We start from the raw sequence: 8,169 nt of genomic DNA on the forward strand, positions 1-8,169 counted from the left end.
TAGCTAGTGGGAAGCAGCCGCATAGCACAGGGGGATCAGCTCCCTGCTTTGTGACCACCTAGAGGGGTGGGATGGGGAGGGTGGGAGGGAGGGAGACGCAAGAGGGAGGGGATATGGGGATATATGTATATGTATAGCTGATTCACTTTGTTATACAGCAGAAACTAACACACCACTGTAAAGCAATTACACTCCAATAAAGATGTTTAAAAAAAAACCAAACTCTTGGAGTTATGAGAGGTGTGGCAAAGGACCATTCATTTATTTAGACAAAAGTACCTTTAACTGCATTATCATCAAACATTTACTATATGGAGCATAGTAATGCTGTCTTTGTGGCACCATTAGATATGATGTGTATTTAGGCCTAAAAAGAATTCTTTCCCTGGGATGGCATTGGGAGAGCAAAAAATGACATAAAGGAGCAAAAAGGACAAACATAAAAGTAACATTTGGGCTGATTCTGACATTATTTTGAGCCATCCAGTCAATTCCATAAGTGATTGTAAGATATGATTCATGGGCGACCCTTCTTGATTACTCGTGGCTCCCCCTGTCCCTGCCATCTGTGGTACTTTGCGGTACCTGAATCCCACCAGGCTTAGCTGACCAAAAACTAGGCCCCATGAACAAGCCTCCGGAGCTGCGGGGCATCACTTCCCGACACCTGAGCCCCCCACTCTCCTCTCTGGGTCCAAGGCTACCACCATAGGAACCGTATTCAGTTGGTTTCCATACCAGCTCCAAAGTCGATAAGCCTTTACAGAGTCCATCATATAACTACGAGGAGAGGGCAAATATGCATGTCAAAGGCCCTGTATCTGAAATACGTATTTCAAAGTCTGGACGGCATTATTAAGAGGAAAAGTAAGCCATGTTGCAGCACACACAGCTCTTTGTGAAACTAAGGTTTCAGGACAGTTGTGCAGGCGAGACTGTGACAGAGTGTTTCTAGAGAGGAACGCAAAGCAGGATCCTAGAACTACTTTTTATTTGTATTGCTCTGAACGCCAAACGGAAACACAGTAGGAAGTTTGTCTGGGGCGCTTGTCTTTTACCCAAAGACTTTCTGCCCGGGAGCCCAGGGGTTCTGCCTCTAGGTTGGGATAACAAGTGGCCCCGCGGGATCCCACCGGCTTCGCTCTGCGCTCGCGGGGTGGCCGGCCGGCGGGGTCCGCAGCGCGGCACGGGGGCGCGATGCCCGGCCTGTCGAGTTTTCGGTTTCCACTTTTCCTTTCCAGGCCTCTCCCACTTCCTTTCCCCCCGGTCCCCACGTCCGGGGGCCCGCACCTCTGCAGGGTCCCGTCCGCTCCCCCCGGGGACCCAAAGGAGGCGAATTCCTGTGGGTCCCAGGAGTGCCAAGAGTGCGCAGCGAGACGGGAAATTGCAAAAGTCCTCGCCCCTCTGCCCTCCCCCGCGGCTTTCCCGTAACTCCCGCCCCTGGGCGCGCGCCCCGCAGCTGATTCATTGCCCGGGCGCGGGGCCGGCCCTGCACGTCCACACCCGCGCTCGCCCCCGCCTCGCACCGCGGCGGCAGCCAAGCCGACGACTCAGCCCGGCTCACAGAGCCTTACGGCCCGCGGGGTGAGTACCCACCCGACCGCCCGTCCCGCTCCCCTCCGCGCGCCCCGCCTCCCTCCGTGGCTCTTCCGACGGACGGACCTGGGTGGCGTCCGGAAGAATCCGACCCCATTGCCGGCCCTTCCCGGCTGCACGCGGCCCGGAGCTCAGCCGTCTTCTCCCCTGCTTGGCGCCGAGGCCCCGCGTTTGCTTTGGTTCGCGATTCGCTCTGCTCCGAGACGGTGCTTTGAGGGGTCCTCACCCGTGGCGCGCCAGCCTGGTGCGTAACACTGGAATACTAATTTTTCCCAGAGCGCACGCTGCTGGGGACACCACGACGGTTCCTACCCTGCTTTTACGTTCGCCATCCCACCGCCTCTTTCGCAGGTAGTTGGGAGTTAAAATTCCCATTTGACCCACTTTTGCCTCTCTCCCAACACTCCAGAGTGAACTGCTGTCTCCAGCCTCCCCTCACGCTCCCTTAACCCCCACCTGACAGTCATTCCTCTCGCAGTCCGCGATCTCCCTCCACCCGGTCTCTGTTTACACCTGGAAGCGGGAGGCGCTCACGCGCAGGTGGAGCGGGAAATCCCGGGGAGGTGTCTGGGGTAGACGCCAAGCGAATGCAAGGAGCGCCGAGGTGTCTGGCCGGGCGGTGGGAGCCTTGCATTTGTAACTAACCCACCCGTCATCCTTTTATAGACAAACCTTTCCTAGGCAAAAAGCACGGAGGGGTTCAATAACTTGTCCAAGACCGTAGAGCTGGCCGCGGTGGCAATGACGTCGCGAAGCGCGGGGCTTTGCCCCTGACACCGAGAGCCCTTTCTTGACAGTCCTTGGCCCGCTCACGCATCCATCCGTCCTGCCTGCCTGTCCTATGGTGGGAAGCACAGTGCGCCATGCCACTGAGCAGGGACGCCTGGTAACTGACAAGCCTGAAGACTGAACAAGCTTATTCTCCAGCTCGAGAGGCCGATGTAGGCAGAGGATATGATAGAACTGAATGTAGTGTATTTCATTTGAGCTAGAAGGAGGGAAGCTCTGGGTCTTATTCTCAAGTCTAAACTGACTTTGGGACTTGGGTCAGGTTAACTTTATGGCCTCAGCCTCTGTCTCCTCCTCTGCAAAATAATAATGGTTCACACTTACTATGGGACCAGGCACTATTCTAAGTACTGTACATATGCTAGACGATGTAAGCGTCACCAGTGATGTAGGTAGCAGTTTTCTCATTCTGATTTTATCAGTGAGAAAACTGAGACCCAGAGAAGTTAAGTAACTTGTCTGTGGTCACACAGCTAGCGCGTGACAGAGTCAGGATTTGGCTTTGGAATCTGCTTATAACCACTGTGTTGTGCCTCAAACTCTAGGACCCTTTTTAGAGTGTTTCCCACCCCACCCCACCCGTGGTGCTTCATTATTGTCCTGCTTCGTCTCTCTCCTTGGCTGTTTTAAAATGCACTCAGAGACCCTTGAAGCTGAAGGGCCCCAAAGGGTCATAGTGGCCAGGGGTTCCCAAACTTAGCTGTGTCTTAGAATCATTCTTGAAGCTTTTCAAAGCGCTGGCCTCCACCTTCACCTGCCTACTCAGAACCGTCAGGGCATGCTAAGTTTGGCGTCTCCCAGATAGCGTTCAGTATTGTTAGAATGCCTCCAGTGGCAGGGAGCTCACCAGCTAACGTGATTGTTGGACAGAGCTAATTCTCAGCTGTAACTTGCCTCCTTGTGGTACCTGTTCTGTCTCCTGTTGTCTCAGCAAATGTGTCTAAACCTCTAAACCTTCTGTATCAAAGGCCACCTTGAGAGGAAAGGGCTGGTCTTAGGTGTCCAACGGGGACTGGAGCCACACTGGGGAGAACACTTACACACTGGGTCTTTTCCTTCTACCCCGTTCTTTAACCTGAAAGAGCAGAAACATCTACAGGGGTGCAGAGAGGTGTTCCAGAGTCTCTGTTGTTTCTTGTAACCCTTTGTCCTGAAAAAGGAACCAAATCAGGAAAACTATCAGGGTGTTGAAAGAGGAATCGGTGGTGCTGTGATTTGACAAGAGGAAGGTGTGTGTTTTCCTTGTGGGAGGATTTTTGGCTTGGGTAGAAGGAAAACTGAGTGTCATCTTGCTCACTTACAGGAACAGTGAGCCCTGGCTCTCTTTTCCCTGGGGGAGGAAGTCCTCCTTGATTGAAAAAAATATATGAAAGGGGGAAATATAAGACAAATAAGATTTTGTGAGAAATACCCCTCCCTCCAAGCAGGCTTCCTTGCTCTGTAAAGCACAAGTTTCTTCTCCAGCAGCTGTGTCCTTGCTTTTACAAGATTGTCTATTTTATTTTTGTGTTTTAAAAATAATGCAAATAATAAGTGAATATATATATGAACTATATGAAATGAAATGCACTCCTACTCCCACACAGAAGAGGGTAAGTTCAGGTTGGTACCTACTATTCCAAGATTTCTTCTTTTCTATACAATTGCATAATATGTATATAAACACTATGTTTTTTTTAAGATATTTTTCTTTTTTTAAAATTGTACAGTTATCTATTTATTTTATTTTACTTTATTTTTGGCTTTGTTGGGTCTTCGTTTCTGCACACGGGCTTTCTCTAGTTGTGGCGAGCGGGGGCTACTTTTTGTTGTGGTGCACGGGCTTCTCATTGCGGTGGCTTCTCTTGTTGCAGAGCACAGGCTCTAGGCGCGCAGGCTTCAGTAGTTGTGGTGGGAGGGCTCAGTAGTTGTGGCTCCTGGGCTCTAGAGCTCAGGCTCAGTAGTTGTGGTGCACAGGCTTAGCTAGTCCGTGGCATGTGGGATCCTCCCGGACCAGGGCTTGAACCCGTGTCCCCTGCATTGGCAGGCAGATTCTCAACCACTGTGCCACCAGGGAAGGCCTACACTATGTTTTAATATATGTAAATGAGATCTTACTATCATTGTGCAGCTTATTTTTTCACCCCCAAGTCTTAGAGATATAACATCTCTGTATGTACCTCTTTTGCAATGGCTACATGTTATTCTAAAGTAATAGTGCTTATTCTTATTTCTTATTATTTTAATTAGAGACATTTATTCATCCTTTCCCTTATTGATGGACATTTGAGTTGTTTAAAATTATTCAGCATTAGCAACAGTGCTTCAGGGAAGATTGTGCATTCATCTTTGTGCTTAAGCCTGAGTGTAATATCCTAGGAGAGAGATTTGTGGGTCAAAGTGTTTATCCATTTTTCAACTTGATAGATAAAACCCTTCAAATTGCACCACTGACCCACCCCAGGTACTAATTTAAACTCAGCCCATTTCCCTCATCCTTTCTAAAACCAGGTGTTATCTCTTTTTTTTTAATTTAAATTTTCAAATCTGGTAAATGAGTGAAATCCAATAAGGCATTTTAATTTGCATTTTGCTGATTATTGCTGCAATTTAATATTTCTAAACACAGTATTTGTGGATCATGTGTGTCTCCTGTCAATTACCTGTGCGTATCCTTTGCTCACTTTTCTACTGAGTTGCTTTCTCTTATTTCTATTTACTGCCGAAGCTCTACAGGTACTCAGTTTCTTAATCTTTTGTCTGTTGTAGATGATGCAAATATTTCTTCTAGTGTAATGCTCATTTCCAAATTTTTTTTATTATGGTAAAATACATAATATAAAATTTACCATTTTAATCATTTTAAGTATACGGGTCTGTGTCATTAAGTACATTCATATTGTTGTGCAACCATCCCCACCGTCCATCTCCAGAACTCTTCATCTTGCAAAACTGAAACTGTACCCATTAGACAATAATTCCACATTCCCCCTCTTCCCAACCCCTGACAACCATCATTCTACTTTCTGTCTCTATGCATTCAAATACTCCAGGTACCTCATATAAATGGGGGAATCATACAGTCTTTGCCTTTTTGTAACTGGCTTATTTCACTTAGCAAAATGTCCTCAAGGCTCATCCATGCTGTAGCATGTATCAGAATTTCCTTCCTTTTTAAGACCATTGTTTATGTCTACCACATTCTGCTTATCCGTTTATAATGCTTTTATTTATTTATTTTTAAAATAAATTTATTTATTTATATTTTATTTTTGGCTACGTTGGGTCTTCGTTGTGGTGTGCGGGCTTCTCACTGAAGTGGCTTCTCTTGTTGCAGAGCACGGGCTCTAGGCGTGCAGGCTTCAGTAGTTGTGGCGCACGGGCTCAGTAGTTGTGGCACGTGGGCTCAGTAGTTGTGGCTCACGGGCTGTAGAGTGCAGGCTCAGTAGTTGTGGCACACGGGCTTAGTTGCTCCGCGGCATGTGGGATCCCCCCAGACCAGTGATCGAACCCATGTCCCCTGCATTGGCAGGTGGATTCTCAACCACTGTGCCACCAGGAAAGCCCAATGCTTTTATTTTTAACTATCTTTTGCTGCACAGAAGTTTTAAATGTTTGTGTAATCAACTCTGCAATCTCATGCTTTCTGTGCTTTGTCTAGCTTAGAAAGGTCTTTTTCACCTAAAAATTATTTTTAAGTTTTTTTCTAATACTTTTATTATTTTGGTTTTACATTTAGCTCTGTAAAATTTCAGATTTTTGTATAAGGTGGAAGGTAAAATGTAACTTAACTTTTTTCCTAAGTTTTAAGCATTGCTCCAATACTGTTTATATAATCATGCAACTTTTTTCTAACTCATTTGAAATTCTATTTTTACAGTAAAATAAATTCCTGTTTATATAAGGCCCTGTTTCAGGATTCTACCCTATTTCTCTGATCTATTTTTGTCTCTTCTTCTGCCAGTATCACCTGTGTTAAATGCTATAGCTTGATGGTATATTTTTATACCTAGGAGTATATATTTGTGGTTTTTTCCCTCAGAATGTTTTCTGAAAGTGATTCTCATACATTTTCATTTTGTATAAACTTTACAAATAACTTGTCAAGTTTAATAAAATCCTATTGGAATTTTTCTTAAGATTTTCTTGGCTTTCTAATTATCAGTAATTTTTTTATGCCTTAATGTCGATTGTCGTATGCCCTTCACACATGCAGGAAGCAGCGTGATGTGACTGGCGAGTGACTCACATGGCTCAAGCTCTGAATTGACTGTGTCAACCTGGACAAGTTACTTTTAGCCTTTCTTAGCCTTAATTTCCCTATCTTTGTATAGGGATAATAATTGAATCTCCTTTCAGGGGGCTGTTATAAGGATTCTATTAATGAATGCATGTAAATCACTTAGCAAAGCACCTAGCAGAGGGTTAGCACCCAGTACGTGCTAGCTGGGATCATTTTCACATTTCCCTTCCTATCCTGCTGTGGGCACTGCAGTGTGCCTTGTCAGAGCAAGAACTGGTAAGTCTTCTCCTTCATATATCCATAGTGTCCTAGGAGACAAAAATATGTAATAAATATTGAATATAGTAGTGCTTCTCAAACTTCAGTGTGTATCTGCATCACCTGGGGATCTTGTTTAAATGCAGATTTTTATCCCACACTTTGCAAACGTAGTCCCTCACTGATATATATATATATATATATATTTTTTTTTTTTTTTTTTTTTTTTTTTTTGCGGTATGTGGGCCTCTCACTGTTATGGCCTCTCCCGTTGCGGAGCACAGGCTGCGGACACGCACGCTCAACGGCCATGGCTCACGGTCCCAGCCGCTCCGCGGCATGTGGGATCTTCCCGGACCGGGGCACGAACCCACGTCCCCTGCATTGGCAGGCGGACTCTCAACCACTGCGCCACCAGGGAAGCCCTCTCACTGATATTTAAAATTATGCTGCTAGTGACAGTATGTCCTTTGGGGATAAATGTGATTGACGTGACTTGTAAATTGCTTTCTTTTAATATTATATGCTAAAGAACTAAATTATATTTAGGCTGTTTCCTTTCTTCCTTCCTCCCTTCCTTCCTTTCTTCTTTTTCTTTTTTTTTCCTTATGAAAAGAGAGTTAGTGAAAGTGCTAAATATAACAGCAAATTCTATTCTTAGATCTGAAATCACTGAGACAGGTAACTACGTGGGTTATTTAAAACTGTTGATTTATGATGAAGACAGTCACATAAAATATATCCAGTCTGAGTATGAAATGTAAGTCAGCTGATAGGAAAGCCCGAATTACAAGTGTCTTAGCAAAGAGAAAGACATAAGGAACACTTGGAAAAACATAAGACTAAATGTAAGATTAAAAAGAACTCTTGGAAAGCATGGCCTGAGGTTCTGCTGTGTGAGAACAGTGTGTGACAGCTCTTGAGAAGAGGTAAGTCAACAGGAGCTACACTCTCGTGTGAGTAAATTTCTCACACATCACATTGTCTCTTAGTCAATTCTCTCTACTCCCAGTCTTCCTAACAGGGGACTTTGAGCAAGTTAATCTCAATCTAGTGTGCCCATCTGTCTGAAGAGGATGGCAGTATGTTTTTCTATCTGGGACATTGGTTACTTTCTGTTTGAAAATGCATTAGTAGAGTGCCTGCATTTTCTCAGGACCTGAGAGATCACATTTTTTTTGTAGGGAAGTACATGACACCCTCAGAGACTGATCCAGTACCTAAAAAAGATCAACCTTTCTTCAGGTCTGTTTAACAGCTATGGGCTGGATTTGAATCACAAAACACTTGTGACTAGTTTACCC

General features: G+C 45.4%; 1 protein-coding gene across 1 annotated transcript in view; it reads left to right on the forward strand.

Moving 5' to 3' along the window:
• Positions 1-1,527: 1,527 nt before the first annotated feature.
• The window catches only part of OSMR (oncostatin M receptor), a 57,581-nt gene continuing 50,939 nt past the window's right edge, over positions 1,528-8,169 (forward strand). The window contains exon 1 of the mRNA XM_060295413.2: positions 1,528-1,584. The gene's annotated coding sequence lies outside the window, so the exon portion shown is untranslated. The remainder of the gene's footprint in view (positions 1,585-8,169) is intronic.

The sequence above is a fragment of the Globicephala melas genome, chromosome 3 (assembly GCF_963455315.2).
Source record: "Globicephala melas chromosome 3, mGloMel1.2, whole genome shotgun sequence".
Classification (NCBI taxonomy): Eukaryota; Metazoa; Chordata; class Mammalia; order Artiodactyla; family Delphinidae; genus Globicephala; species Globicephala melas.